Genomic DNA, 13,894 nt, shown 5'->3' with positions numbered 1-13,894 from the left:
TAATGATCCTTCCGCAGGTTCACCTACGGAAACCTTGTTACGACTTTTACTTCCTCTAAATGATCAAGTTTGGTCATCTTTCCAACAGACCGGCGCAACCGAAAGGCCGCGCCGGACATCGGTCCGAAGACCTCACTAAATCATTCAATCGGTAGTAGCGACGGGCGGTGTGTACAAAGGGCAGGGACGTAATCAACGCGAGCTTATGACTCGCGCTTACTGGGAATTCCTCGTTCAAGGGGAACAATTGCAAGCCCCTATCCCAATCACGAAAGAAGTTCCACGGGTTACCCAGTCTTTTCAGACAGGGATAAAGACACGCTGCTTCCTTCAGTGTAGCGCGCGTGCGGCCCCGGACATCTAAGGGCATCACAGACCTGTTATTGCTCTGTTTCGTGCGGCTAGGAGCCGCTTGTCCCTCTAAGAAGGTTGTAAGGTGCTGGGAACCCCGCACCTATTTAATAGGCTAGAGTCTCGTTCGTTATCGGAATTAACCAGACAAATCGCTCCACCAACTAAGAACGGCCATGCACCACCATCCACCGAATCAAGAAAGAGCTCTCAATCTGTCAATCCTCCCAGTGTCCGGGCCGGGTAAGTTTTCCCGTGTTGAGTCAAATTAAGCCGCAGGCTCCACTCCTGGTGGTGCCCTTCCGTCAATTCCTTTAAGTTTCAGCTTTGCAACCATACTTCCCCCGGAACCCAAATACTTTGGTTTCCCGGAAGCTGCCCGCCGAGTCATTTGAGTAACTCAGGCGGATCGCTGGTTGGCATCGTTTATGGTCAGAACTAGGGCGGTATCTGATCGCCTTCGAACCTCTGACTTTCGTTCTTGATCAATGAAAACATTCTTGGCAAATGCTTTCGCAGTAGTTCGTCTTGCGACGGTCCAAGAATTTCACCTCTAGCGCCGCAATACGAATGCCCCCGTCCGTCCCTCTTAATCATTACCTCGTATTCCAAAAACCAACAGAACAGAAACGAGGTCTTGTTCTATTATTCCATGCAAGTTTATTCAGGCGACTCGCCTGCGTTGAGCACTCTAATTTTTTCAAAGTAAAAGCACCGGCCATCTCGAGGCACACAATGAAGTGCACCAAGAAAGAACCGGCATGATGTTCAGTCCGAGCCGTCGCATCGGGTAGATGCACTACTCGTCTGGAACTGAGATCCAACTACGAGCTTTTTAACCGCAGCAGCTTTAGTATACGCTATTGGAGCTGGAATTACCGCGGCTGCTGGCACCAGACTTGCCCTCCAATTGATCCTCGTTAAAGGATTTAGAGTGTACTCATTTCAATTACGGGGCCTCAAAAGAGTCCCGTATTGTTATTTTTCGTCACTACCTCCCCGTGCCGGGAGTGGGTAATTTGCGCGCCTGCTGCCTTCCTTGGATGTGGTAGCCGTTTCTCAGGCTCCCTCTCCGGAATCGAACCCTGATTCTCCGTTACCCGTAACAACCATGGTAAGCAAGTAACCTACCATCGAAAGTTGATAAGGCAGACACTTGAAAGAAACGTCGCCGGCTCGTGGCCATGCGATCAGCACAAAGTTATCCAGAGTCACCACACAATACGGGCCGAAACCCGATCGATCTTGGTCTAATAAAAGCACCCGTTACCCAAAGGGCTCCAGGCTCACTGCATGTATTAGCTCTAGAATTGCCACAGTTATCCAAGTAGGAAGAAACGATCTAAGGAACCATAACTGATTTAATGAGCCATTCGCGGTTTCGCCTTATTTCGGCATGTACTTAGACATGCATGGCTTAATCTTTGAGACAAGCATATGATTACTGGCAGGATCAACCAGGTAATCGTTCGACTGCGCGTCCGTCCTCGCCTTCGGCGGGCCGGACGCAGTCTGTGTGCGGCGGAGGCCACCTTCAGGCGCCCCAACACGCTTATTTTGCACTCCGAGATGACGGCGTTCGAGCTCGCTACGGCACAACCTTCCCGAAAGACGAGTGGGAGCCGTGCGGCAAGAAGCACGTTCATGCTCGCTCTTTTTCGTTGCATCGACTCGGTCGCGCCGTGCGGGTTGCCCAAGCCCGCTGCACTGTCGGTGGACCGGCCGGAACTAGCAACGGAGCCGAGACTGCAAAGCCGCCAGACGACGGGTCACGCCCGCGTCTTCGGCGCTTTCGCATCTGAATCGCCCGAGGACGACACGGAACACACCTCGATATCGTGGTAAAACGGCACCGTCTGACAACCAGCCCCTAACGCATCAAGCGGATGAGGCTGCAGACGACTGCCGTGGATTCCCCTGGAGCAGACCCGAGGACACGCTTGACGAGGCCGAAGCCCGCCGCATATCAGACACCCGGTCGCTTTCGCGTACGCCGCTCACGAGAACCCCCACATAATAGCAGCGATAAGTACCCAGACCTCCTTGGGCACTAATACGAGCGTACTCGAGAAAATTTCACCGCGGGTGTGCCCCGAAACGTGTGGCACGTTGAGCGTGCCACAAGTCTACGTCGCTCTCAAACCCGCCGAGGTCGTAGAATTTGCGACCCTACTCACGAAATTCCCACCGAGGATACGGCCGCAAACGTACCGCACCTTGGGTAGGCCACGAGTTTGTGCAACACTACGCTGACGGCACAGCACCGAGGTCGTGCGCGCACGCACGGGAAAATTCCGCCGCGGTTTCTGCCGAAAACGTGAGGCACCACGACTCTCCGCAAGTTCGCGTCGACTGCGAAAGACCGAAGTCGTGAACGACGTGTCCGCTACTCGCCGCCGACACGCTGGACACCAAACGTACAACGACTCGACGGCGTCGTAGAGGCCCACGACGCGGTTTTCCTTAACGACGTCTCGGCGTGGCACCGACAGGTTAGAACGGCCGACCAACGTTCCCTGTCCGCCGTTCGGCTCAGTCGAAGGGCTCGGCGACTTCGGCAACGCTGCGAAGCCGCACGGTGACGCACGCCATGTCCCCATTTTTTTTTTTTTTCTTTCTGCGTCTGCCGGGGTGCCCCTATAATAGCAGCGATAAGCACCCAGACCGCCGTGGGTCGCTCGCCCCGGCTGACGTGGTTTTTCGTACTCCTGCGGCGGTCGCCGTCAAGCACGTCCAAATACGCTACTTTCGTGGGCGCATTCACGCTCTTTCGCTTCGCCGGAGTGCCAGCACTCACTCTGCCAAAAACGGCGAACATCCGAGCGGCGGTTCCCACTTTTGCGTCGGCGTCGCAAACCCCGCCCCGGCAGACGAGGTTTGCCGTACTCGTGCGACGGTGGCCGGCGGGCACGTCGAAAGACGCCGATATCGTGCGCGAATTGGCGCACCTTGGCTTCACCGGAGTGCCGCCACTGACTCCTCCAAAAACGGCGAAGATCCGAGCGGCGCTTCCCACTTTCGCATCGGCGTCCCGAACTCCGCCCCGGCTGACGCGGTTTACCGTACTCGTGCGACGGTCGCCGGCGAGCACGTGGAAAGACGCCGATATCGTGCCCGAATCGGCTCCGTTCGGCTTCGCCGGAGTGCCAGCACTGGCTCGGCGAAAGACGACGAACATCCGAGCGACGGTTCTCACTATTGCGTACGCGTCGCAAACCCCGCCCCGGCAGACGCACTTTGCCGTACTCGTGCGACGGTCGCCGGCGAGCACGTAGAAAGACGCCGATATCGTGCCGGAATCGGCCCCGTTTGGCTTCGCCGGAGTGCCAGCACTCACTCGGCCACAAACGGCGAACATCCGAGCGGCGGTTCCCACTTAGCCGTCGGCGTCCCGAACTCCGCCCCGGCAGACGCGGTTGCCGAGCTCGTGCGACTAGCGACCGCGAAGCCGTCTCGCGACGCCGCTTTCGTGCGCGGCTCCCACTGCGACCTGGGTCACCCGAGGTCGACGAGCAAGAAAGAATGTCGAAAAAAAATTTTTTTTTTTTGCGTCTGCCGGGGTGCCCCTATAATAGCAGCGATAAGCACCCAGACCGCCATGGGTCGCTCGCCCCGGCTGACGTGGTTTTTCGTTTTCCTGCGGTGGTCGTCGTCAAGCACGTCCAAACACGCCACTTTCGTGGGCGCATTCGCGCTCTTTCGCTTCGCCGGAGTGCCAGCACTCACTCTGCCAAAAACGGCGAACATCCTAGTGGCGGTTCCCACTTTTGCGTCGGCGTCGCCAACCCCGCCCCGGCATACGCGGTTTGCCGTACTCGTGCGGCGGTGGCCGGCGGGCACGTCGAAAGACACCGATATCGTGCGCGAGTCGATGCTTCTTGGTCTCGCAGGAGGGCCGCCACTCACTCCTGCAAAAACGGCGAAGATCCGAGCGGCGCTTCCCACTTTTTCGTCGGCATCGCAAACCTCGCCCCGGCAGACGCGCTTTGCCGTACTCGTGCGACGGTCGCCGGCGAGCACGTCGAAATACGCCGATATCGTGCCCGAATCGGCCCCGTTTCGCTTCGCCGGAGTGCCAGCACTCACTCGGCCAAAAACGGCGAACATCCGAGCAGCGGTACCCACTTAGCCGTCGGCATCCCGAACTCCGCGCCGGCTGACGCGGTTGCCGAGCTCGTGCGACTAGCGACCGCGAACGCGTCTCGCGACGCCGCTTTCGTGCGCGGCTCCCATTGCGACCTGGGTTACCCGAGCTCGACCAGCAAAAAAGAAGGTCGAAAAAAAATTTTTTTTTTTCTGCGTCTGCCGGGGTGCCCCTATAATAGCAGCGATAAGCACCCAGACCGCCGTGGGTCGCTCGCCCCGGCTGACGTGGTTTTTCGTACTCCTGCAGCGGTCGCCGTCAAGCACGTCCAAATACGCCACTTTCGTGGGCGCTTTCGCGCTCTTTCGCGTCGCCGGTGTGCCAGCACTCACTCTGCCAAAAACGGCGAACATCCTAGTGGCGGTTCCCACTTTTGCGTCGGCGTCGCCAACCCCGCCCCGGCATACGCGGTTTGCCGTACTCGTGCGGCGGTGGCCGGCGGGCACGTCGAAAGACACCGATATCGTGCGCGAGTCGATGCTTCTTGGTCTCGCAGGAGGGCCGCCACTCACTCCTGCAAAAATGGCGAAGATCCGAGCGGCGCTTCCCACTTTTTCGTCGGCATCGCAAACCTCGCCCCGGCAGACGCGCTTTGCCGTACTCGTGCGACGGTCGCCGGCGAGCACGTCGAAATACGCCGATATCGTGCCCGAATCGGCCCCGTTTCGCTTCGCCGGAGTGCCAGCACTCACTCGGCCAAAAACGGCGAACATCCGAGCAGCGGTACCCACTTAGCCGTCGGCATCCCGAACTCCGCGCCGGCTGACGCGGTTGCCGAGCTCGTGCGACTAGCGACCGCGAACGCGTCTCGCGACGCCGCTTTCGTGCGCGGCTCCCATTGCGACCTGGGTTACCCGAGCTCGACCAGCAAAAAAGAAGGTCGAAAAAAAATTTTTTTTTTCTGCGTCTGCCGGGGTGCCCCTATAATAGCAGCGATAAGCACCCAGACCGCCGTGGGTCGCTCGCCCCGGCTGACGTGGTTTTTCGTACTCCTGCAGCGGTCGCCGTCAAGCACGTCCAAATACGCCACTTTCGTGGGCGCTTTCGCGCTCTTTCGCGTCGCCGGTGTGCCAGCACTCACTCTGCCAAAAACGGCCAACATCCGAGCGGCGGTTCCCACTTTTGCGTCGGCGTCGTAAACCCCGCCCCGGCAGACGCGGTTTGCCCTACTCGTTCGACGGTCGCCGGCGAGCGCGTCGAAAGACGCCGATATCGTGCGCTAATTGGCGCTCCTTGGCTTCTCCGGAGTGCCGCCACTCACTCCTCCAAAAACGGCGAAGATCCGAGCGGCGTTCTCCACTTTCGCATCGGCGTCCCGAACTCCGCCCGGGCTGACGCGGTTTACCGTACTCGTGCGACGGTCGCCGCCGGGCACGTCGAAAGACGCCGATATCGTGCCGTAATCGGCCCCGTTTGGCTTCGCCCGAGTGCCAGCACTCACTCGGCCAAAAACGGCGAACATCCGAGCAGCGTTTCCCACTTTCGCATCGGCGTCCCGAAGCCCGCCCCGGCAGACGCGGTTTGCCCTACTCGAGCGACGGTCGCCGGCGATCACGTCGAAAGGCGCCGAATTCGTGCACGAATCGATGCTTCTTGGTCTCGCAGGAGGGCCGCCACTCACTCCTGCAAAAACGGCGAAGATCCGAGTTGCGCTTCCCACTTTTTCGTCGGCGTCCCGAACTACGCCCCGGCTGACGCGGTTTACCGTACTCGTGCGACGGTCGCCGGCGGGCACTTCAAAATACGCCGATTTCGTGGGCGCATTCACGCTGTTTCGCTTCCCCGGAGTGCCAACACTCACTCTGCCGAAAGCGGCGATCATCCGAGCGGCGGTTCCCACTTTTGCGTCGGCTTCGCAAACGGCGCCCCGGCAGACGCGCTCGTGCGACGTACTCGTGCGACGGTCGCCGGCGAGCACGTCGAAAGACGCCGATATCGTGCTCGAATCGACCCCGTTTCGCTTCGCCGGAGTGCTGCCAGTCACGGCGCAGAAAACGGCGAACAAGTGTTTTTTTTTTTTTTTTCCTAGAATTTGTGTTATAGAAGGCACATTTGATATCGGACGATAATTTTCAACTTTATCACGCGCACCGATTTTCGTGTAGAGGTTTGCAAGTTTATGGGAATTTCTCCACTTGGAATAATGCGATTTAGTAGTACTACGAGAACTTCATGGATGTACTCAAGGGTACGGGGCAAGTCAGTTACGTCAACACCTGCAGATTTTTTACACTTCAAACTGAAAATTGTTGGTTGTGAGTCCTCGTGTGATATTAAAGGCCGATTCGCTAACACATAGAACAAAGAAAGAAAGGAAGAAAAAACGCCCGCGCTCGCTCAAGAAACCTGGGTTCGCAACAAGTGGCAACAACAAGCAACCGAGCGAGTGCGCCAAAACCCGTGGCGGCCGAACAAACGCGAAGTCCCAACCGCGTCAGCCGGGGCGGCACGGGACAGGAAAAATCACTTCAGCCGGGGCGGCGGGGCACCGAATAAACCTCGTCACCTCGTCGCAGGATAAAAGAGGAAACAAAAAGTCTAAACAGCGTCTGCTGGAGCGAATGCGTAATAAAACAACAACAACAACAAAAAAAAAACACCCGCGCTCAAGAAGTCTGCAATCCTCACAAAAGGCGACTGTGACCGAGCAGCGTCAGCCGGGGCCGTGCGGAAACGGAAAAACCGCGACTACCGGGGCGTCGAGGCACCGAAAAATCCACTTCAGCCGCGGCGAAAAAAAAAACAAAAAGAAAGACGGAGGGGGGGGGGGGGAACCACGTCTGCCGGGGCGAAGGAAAAAAAAAACGCGTCTGCCGGGGCGAGCCCGGGTGCGGCACCACCGGGAAAACTGTGGCAAACAGACATGGCGATCGAGTGAGTGGGCCGCCAGCCAGGCTCAGCCAAAAAGTGCAAAGTCCGAACTGCGTCAGCCGGGGCGGCAAAAACCGCGTCAGCCGGGGCGGCGCAAAAAACCGCGTCTGCCGGGGCGGCACGAAACCGCGTCAGCCGGGGCGGGGCGAAAACTGCGTCAGCCGGGGCGAAAAGAAAAAAAAAACGCGTCTGCCGGGGCAAGCCCGGGTGCGGCACCACCGGGAAAACTGTGGCAAACAGACATGGCGATCGAGTGAGTGGGCCGCCAGCCAGGCACAGCCGAAAAGTGCAAAGTCCGAACCGTGTCAGCCGGGGCGACGCAAAAACCGCGTCAGCCGGGGCGGCGCGAAAACCGCGTCAGCCGGGGCGGCACGAAACCGCGTCAGCCGGGGCGGCGCGAAAACTGCGTCAGCCGGGGCGGCGCGAAAACCTCGTCAGCCGGGGCGAGCGAAAAGGGGGGGGGGGGAACCACGTCTGCCGGGGCGAAAGAAAAAAAAAACGCGTCTGCCGGGGCGAGCCCGGGTGCGGCACCACCGGGAAGACTGTGGCAAACAGACATGGCGATCGAGTGAGTGGGCCGCCAGCCAGGCTCAGCCCAAAAAGTGCCAAGTCCGAACTGCGTCAGCCGGGGCGGCAAAAACCGCGTCAGCCGGGGCGGCGCGAAAACCGCGTCTGCCGGGGCGGCGCGAAAACTGCGTCAGCCGGGGCGAGCCCGGGTGCGGCACCACCGGGAAAACTGTGGCTAACAGACATGGCGATCGAGTGAGTGGGCCACCAGCCAGGCTCAGCCAAAAAGTGCCAAGTCCGAACTGCGTCAGCCGGGGCGGCAAAAACCGCGTCAGCCGGGGCGGCGCAAAAAAACCGCGTCTGCCGGGGCGGCACGAAACCGCGTCAGCCGGGGCGGCGCGAAAACTGCGTCAGCCGGGGCGAAAGAAAAAAAAAACGCGTCTGCCGGGGCGAGCCCGGGTGCGGCACCACCGGGAAAACTGTGGCAAACAGACATGGCGATCGAGTGAGTGGGCCGCCAGCCAGGCACAGCCGAAAAGTGCTAAGTCCGAACTGCGTCTGCCGGGGCGGCACGAAACCGCGTCAGCCGGGGCGGCGCGAAAACCGCGTCTGCCGGGGCGGCACGAAACCGCGTCAGCCGGGGCGGCGCGAAAACTGCGTCAGCCGGGGCGAGCCCGGGTGCGGCACCACCGGGAAAACTGTGGCAAACAGACATGGCGATCGAGTGAGTGGGCCGCCAGCCAGGCACAGCCGAAAAGTGCTAAGTCCGAACTGCGTCTGCCGGGGCGGCACGAAACCGCGTCAGCCGGGGCGGCGCGAAAACCGCGTCTGCCGGGGCGGCACGAAACCGCGTCAGCCGGGGCGGCGCGAAAACTGCGTCAGCCGGGGCGAGCCCGGGTGCGGCACCACCGGGAAAACTGTGGCAAACAGACATGGCGATCGAGTGAGTGGGCCGCCAGCCAGGCACAGCCGAAAAGTGCTAAGTCCGAACTGCGTCTGCCGGGGCGGCACGAAACCGCGTCAGCCGGGGCGGCGCGAAAACCGCGTCTGCCGGGGCGGCACGAAACCGCGTCAGCCGGGGCGGCGCGAAAACTGCGTCAGCCGGGGCGAGCCCGGGTGCGGCACCACCGGGAAAACTGTGGCAAACAGACATGGCGATCGAGTGAGTGGGCCGCCAGCCAGGCACAGCCGAAAAGTGCTAAGTCCGAACTGCGTCTGCCGGGGCGGCACGAAACCGCGTCAGCCGGGGCGGCGCGAAAACCGCGTCTGCCGGGGCGGCACGAAACCGCGTCAGCCGGGGCGGCGCGAAAACTGCGTCAGCCGGGGCGAGCCCGGGTGCGGCACCACCGGGAAAACTGTGGCAAACAGACATGGCGATCGAGTGAGTGGGCCGCCAGCCAGGCACAGCCGAAAAGTGCAAAGTCCGAACCGTGTCAGCCGGGGCGACGCAAAAACCGCGTCAGCCGGGGCGGCGCGAAAACCGCGTCAGCCGGGGCGGCACGAAACCGCGTCAGCCGGGGCGGCGCGAAAACTGCGTCAGCCGGGGCGGCGCGAAAACCTCGTCAGCCGGGGCGAGCGAAAAGGGGGGGGGGGGAACCACGTCTGCCGGGGCGAAAGAAAAAAAAAACGCGTCTGCCGGGGCGAGCCCGGGTGCGGCACCACCGGGAAGACTGTGGCAAACAGACATGGCGATCGAGTGAGTGGGCCGCCAGCCAGGCTCAGCCCAAAAAGTGCCAAGTCCGAACTGCGTCAGCCGGGGCGGCAAAAACCGCGTCAGCCGGGGCGGCGCGAAAACCGCGTCTGCCGGGGCGGCGCGAAAACTGCGTCAGCCGGGGCGAGCCCGGGTGCGGCACCACCGGGAAAACTGTGGCTAACAGACATGGCGATCGAGTGAGTGGGCCACCAGCCAGGCTCAGCCAAAAAGTGCCAAGTCCGAACTGCGTCAGCCGGGGCGGCAAAAACCGCGTCAGCCGGGGCGGCGCAAAAAAACCGCGTCTGCCGGGGCGGCACGAAACCGCGTCAGCCGGGGCGGCGCGAAAACTGCGTCAGCCGGGGCGAAAGAAAAAAAAAACGCGTCTGCCGGGGCGAGCCCGGGTGCGGCACCACCGGGAAAACTGTGGCAAACAGACATGGCGATCGAGTGAGTGGGCCGCCAGCCAGGCACAGCCGAAAAGTGCTAAGTCCGAACTGCGTCTGCCGGGGCGGCACGAAACCGCGTCAGCCGGGGCGGCGCGAAAACCGCGTCTGCCGGGGCGGCACGAAACCGCGTCAGCCGGGGCGGCGCGAAAACTGCGTCAGCCGGGGCGAGCCCGGGTGCGGCACCACCGGGAAAACTGTGGCAAACAGACATGGCGATCGAGTGAGTGGGCCGCCAGCCAGGCACAGCCGAAAAGTGCTAAGTCCGAACTGCGTCTGCCGGGGCGGCACGAAACCGCGTCAGCCGGGGCGGCGCGAAAACCGCGTCTGCCGGGGCGGCACGAAACCGCGTCAGCCGGGGCGGCGCGAAAACTGCGTCAGCCGGGGCGAGCCCGGGTGCGGCACCACCGGGAAAACTGTGGCAAACAGACATGGCGATCGAGTGAGTGGGCCGCCAGCCAGGCACAGCCGAAAAGTGCTAAGTCCGAACTGCGTCAGCCGGGGCGGCAAAAACCGCGTCAGCCGGGGCGGCGCAAAAAACCGCGTCTGCCGGGGCGGCACGAAACCGCGTCAGCCGGGGCGGCGCGAAAACTGCGTCAGCCGGGGCGAAAGAAAAAAAAAACGCGTCTGCCGGGGCGAGCCCGGGTGCGGCACCACCGGGAAAACTGTGGCAAACAGACATGGCGATCGAGTGAGTGGGCCGCCAGCCAGGCACAGCCGAAAAGTGCTAAGTCCGAACTGCGTCTGCCGGGGCGGCACGAAACCGCGTCAGCCGGGGCGGCGCGAAAACCGCGTCTGCCGGGGCGGCACGAAACCGCGTCAGCCGGGGCGGCGCGAAAACTGCGTCAGCCGGGGCGAGCCCGGGTGCGGCACCACCGGGAAAACTGTGGCAAACAGACATGGCGATTGAGTGAGTGGGCCGCCAGCCAGGCACAGCCGAAAAGTGCTAAGTCCGAACTGCGTCTGCCGGGGCGGCACGAAACCGCGTCAGCCGGGGCGGCGCGAAAACCGCGTCTGCCGGGGCGGCACGAAACCGCGTCAGCCGGGGCGGCGCGAAAACTGCGTCAGCCGGGGCGAGCCCGGGTGCGGCACCACCGGGAAAACTGTGGCAAACAGACATGGCGATCGAGTGAGTGGGCCGCCAGCCAGGCACAGCCGAAAAGTGCTAAGTCCGAACTGCGTCTGCCGGGGCGGCACGAAACCGCGTCAGCCGGGGCGGCGCGAAAACCGCGTCTGCCGGGGCGGCACGAAACCGCGTCAGCCGGGGCGGCGCGAAAATTGCGTCAGCCGGGGCGAGCCCGGGTGCGGCACCACCGGGAAAACTGTGGCAAACAGACATGGCGATCGAGTGAGTGGGCCGCCAGCCAGGCACAGCCGAAAAGTGCTAAGTCCGAACTGCGTCTGCCGGGGCGGCACGAAACCGCGTCAGCCGGGGCGGCGCGAAAACCGCGTCTGCCGGGGCGGCACGAAACCGCGTCAGCCGGGGCGGCGCGAAAACTGCGTCAGCCGGGGCGAGCCCGGGTGCGGCACCACCGGGAAAACTGTGGCAAACAGACATGGCGATCGAGTGAGTGGGCCGCCAGCCAGGCACAGCCGAAAAGTGCTAAGTCCGAACTGCGTCAGCCGGGGCGGCAAAAACCGCGTCAGCCGGGGCGGCGCAAAAAACCGCGTCTGCCGGGGCGGCACGAAACCGCGTCAGCCGGGGCGGCGCGAAAACTGCGTCAGCCGGGGCGAAAGAAAAAAAAAAACGCGTCTGCCGGGGCGAGCCCGGGTGCGGCACCACCGGGAAAACTGTGGCAAACAGACATGGCGATCGAGTGAGTGGGCCGCCAGCCAGGCACAGCCGAAAAGTGCTAAGTCCGAACTGCGTCTGCCGGGGCGGCACGAAACCGCGTCAGCCGGGGCGGCGCGAAAACCGCGTCTGCCGGGGCGGCACGAAACCGCGTCAGCCGGGGCGGCGCGAAAACTGCGTCAGCCGGGGCGAGCCCGGGTGCGGCACCACCGGGAAAACTGTGGCAAACAGACATGGCGATCGAGTGAGTGGGCCGCCAGCCAGGCACAGCCGAAAAGTGCTAAGTCCGAACTGCGTCTGCCGGGGCGGCACGAAACCGCGTCAGCCGGGGCGGCGCGAAAACCGCGTCTGCCGGGGCGGCACGAAACCGCGTCAGCCGGGGCGGCGCGAAAACTGCGTCAGCCGGGGCGAGCCCGGGTGCGGCACCACCGGGAAAACTGTGGCAAACAGACATGGCGATCGAGTGAGTGGGCCGCCAGCCAGGCACAGCCGAAAAGTGCAAAGTCCGAACCGTGTCAGCCGGGGCGACGCAAAAACCGCGTCAGCCGGGGCGGCGCGAAAACCGCGTCAGCCGGGGCGGCACGAAACCGCGTCAGCCGGGGCGGCGCGAAAACTGCGTCAGCCGGGGCGGCGCGAAAACCTCGTCAGCCGGGGCGAGCGAAAAGGGGGGGGGGAACCACGTCTGCCGGGGCGAAAGAAAAAAAAAACGCGTCTGCCGGGGCGAGCCCGGGTGCGGCACCACCGGGAAGACTGTGGCAAACAGACATGGCGATCGAGTGAGTGGGCCGCCAGCCAGGCTCAGCCCAAAAAGTGCCAAGTCCGAACTGCGTCAGCCGGGGCGGCAAAAACCGCGTCAGCCGGGGCGGCGCGAAAACCGCGTCTGCCGGGGCGGCGCGAAAACTGCGTCAGCCGGGGTTAGCCCGGGTGCGGCACCACCGGGAAAACTGTGGCTAACAGACATGGCGATCGAGTGAGTGGGCCACCAGCCAGGCTCAGCCAAAAAGTGCCAAGTCCGAACTGCGTCAGCCGGGGCGGCAAAAACCGCGTCAGCCGGGGCGGCGCAAAAAAACCGCGTCTGCCGGGGCGGCACGAAACCGCGTCAGCCGGGGCGGCGCGAAAACTGCGTCAGCCGGGGCGAAAGAAAAAAAAAAACGCGTCTGCCGGGGCGAGCCCGGGTGCGGCACCACCGGGAAAACTGTGGCAAACAGACATGGCGATCGAGTGAGTGGGCCGCCAGCCAGGCACAGCCGAAAAGTGCTAAGTCCGAACTGCGTCTGCCGGGGCGGCACGAAACCGCGTCAGCCGGGGCGGCGCGAAAACCGCGTCTGCCGGGGCGGCACGAAACCGCGTCAGCCGGGGCGGCGCGAAAACTGCGTCAGCCGGGGCGAGCCCGGGTGCGGCACCACCGGGAAAACTGTGGCAAACAGACATGGCGATCGAGTGAGTGGGCCGCCAGCCAGGCACAGCCGAAAAGTGCTAAGTCCGAACTGCGTCTGCCGGGGCGGCACGAAACCGCGTCAGCCGGGGCGGCGCGAAAACCGCGTCTGCCGGGGCGGCACGAAACCGCGTCAGCCGGGGCGGCGCGAAAACTGCGTCAGCCGGGGCGAGCCCGGGTGCGGCACCACCGGGAAAACTGTGGCAAACAGACATGGCGATCGAGTGAGTGGGCCGCCAGCCAGGCACAGCCGAAAAGTGCTAAGTCCGAACTGCGTCAGCCGGGGCAGCAAAAACCGCGTCAGCCGGGGCGGCGCAAAAAACCGCGTCTGCCGGGGCGGCACGAAACCGCGTCAGCCGGGGCGGCGCGAAAACTGCGTCAGCCGGGGCGAAAGAAAAAAAAAAACGCGTCTGCCGGGGCGAGCCCGGGTGCGGCACCACCGGGAAAACTGTGGCAAACAGACATGGCGATCGAGTGAGTGGGCCGCCAGCCAGGCACAGCCGAAAAGTGCTAAGTCCGAACTGCGTCTGCCGGGGCGGCACGAAACCGCGTCAGCCGGGGCGGCGCGAAAACCGCGTCTGCCGGGGCGGCACGAAACCGCGTCAGCCGGGGCGGCGCGAAAACTGCGTCAGCCGGGGCGAGCCCGGGTGCGGCACCA

General features: G+C 63.0%; 1 non-coding gene across 1 annotated transcript; it reads right to left on the bottom strand.

Annotated features, from left to right (window-relative positions):
- Positions 1–1,815, bottom strand: LOC142790921 (small subunit ribosomal RNA). The gene has a single exon (XR_012889858.1). It is a non-coding gene; the product is annotated as a small subunit ribosomal RNA (ribosomal RNA).
- Between the last annotated feature and the right edge of the window lie 12,079 nt (positions 1,816–13,894).

Source organism: Rhipicephalus microplus, unplaced genomic scaffold (assembly GCF_043290135.1).
Source record: "Rhipicephalus microplus isolate Deutch F79 unplaced genomic scaffold, USDA_Rmic scaffold_134, whole genome shotgun sequence".
Lineage (NCBI taxonomy): Eukaryota > Metazoa > Arthropoda > Arachnida > Ixodida > Ixodidae > Rhipicephalus > Rhipicephalus microplus.
The sequence above is the reverse complement of the archived record's forward strand: the minus strand, read 5'-3'. Positions and strand labels throughout refer to the sequence as shown.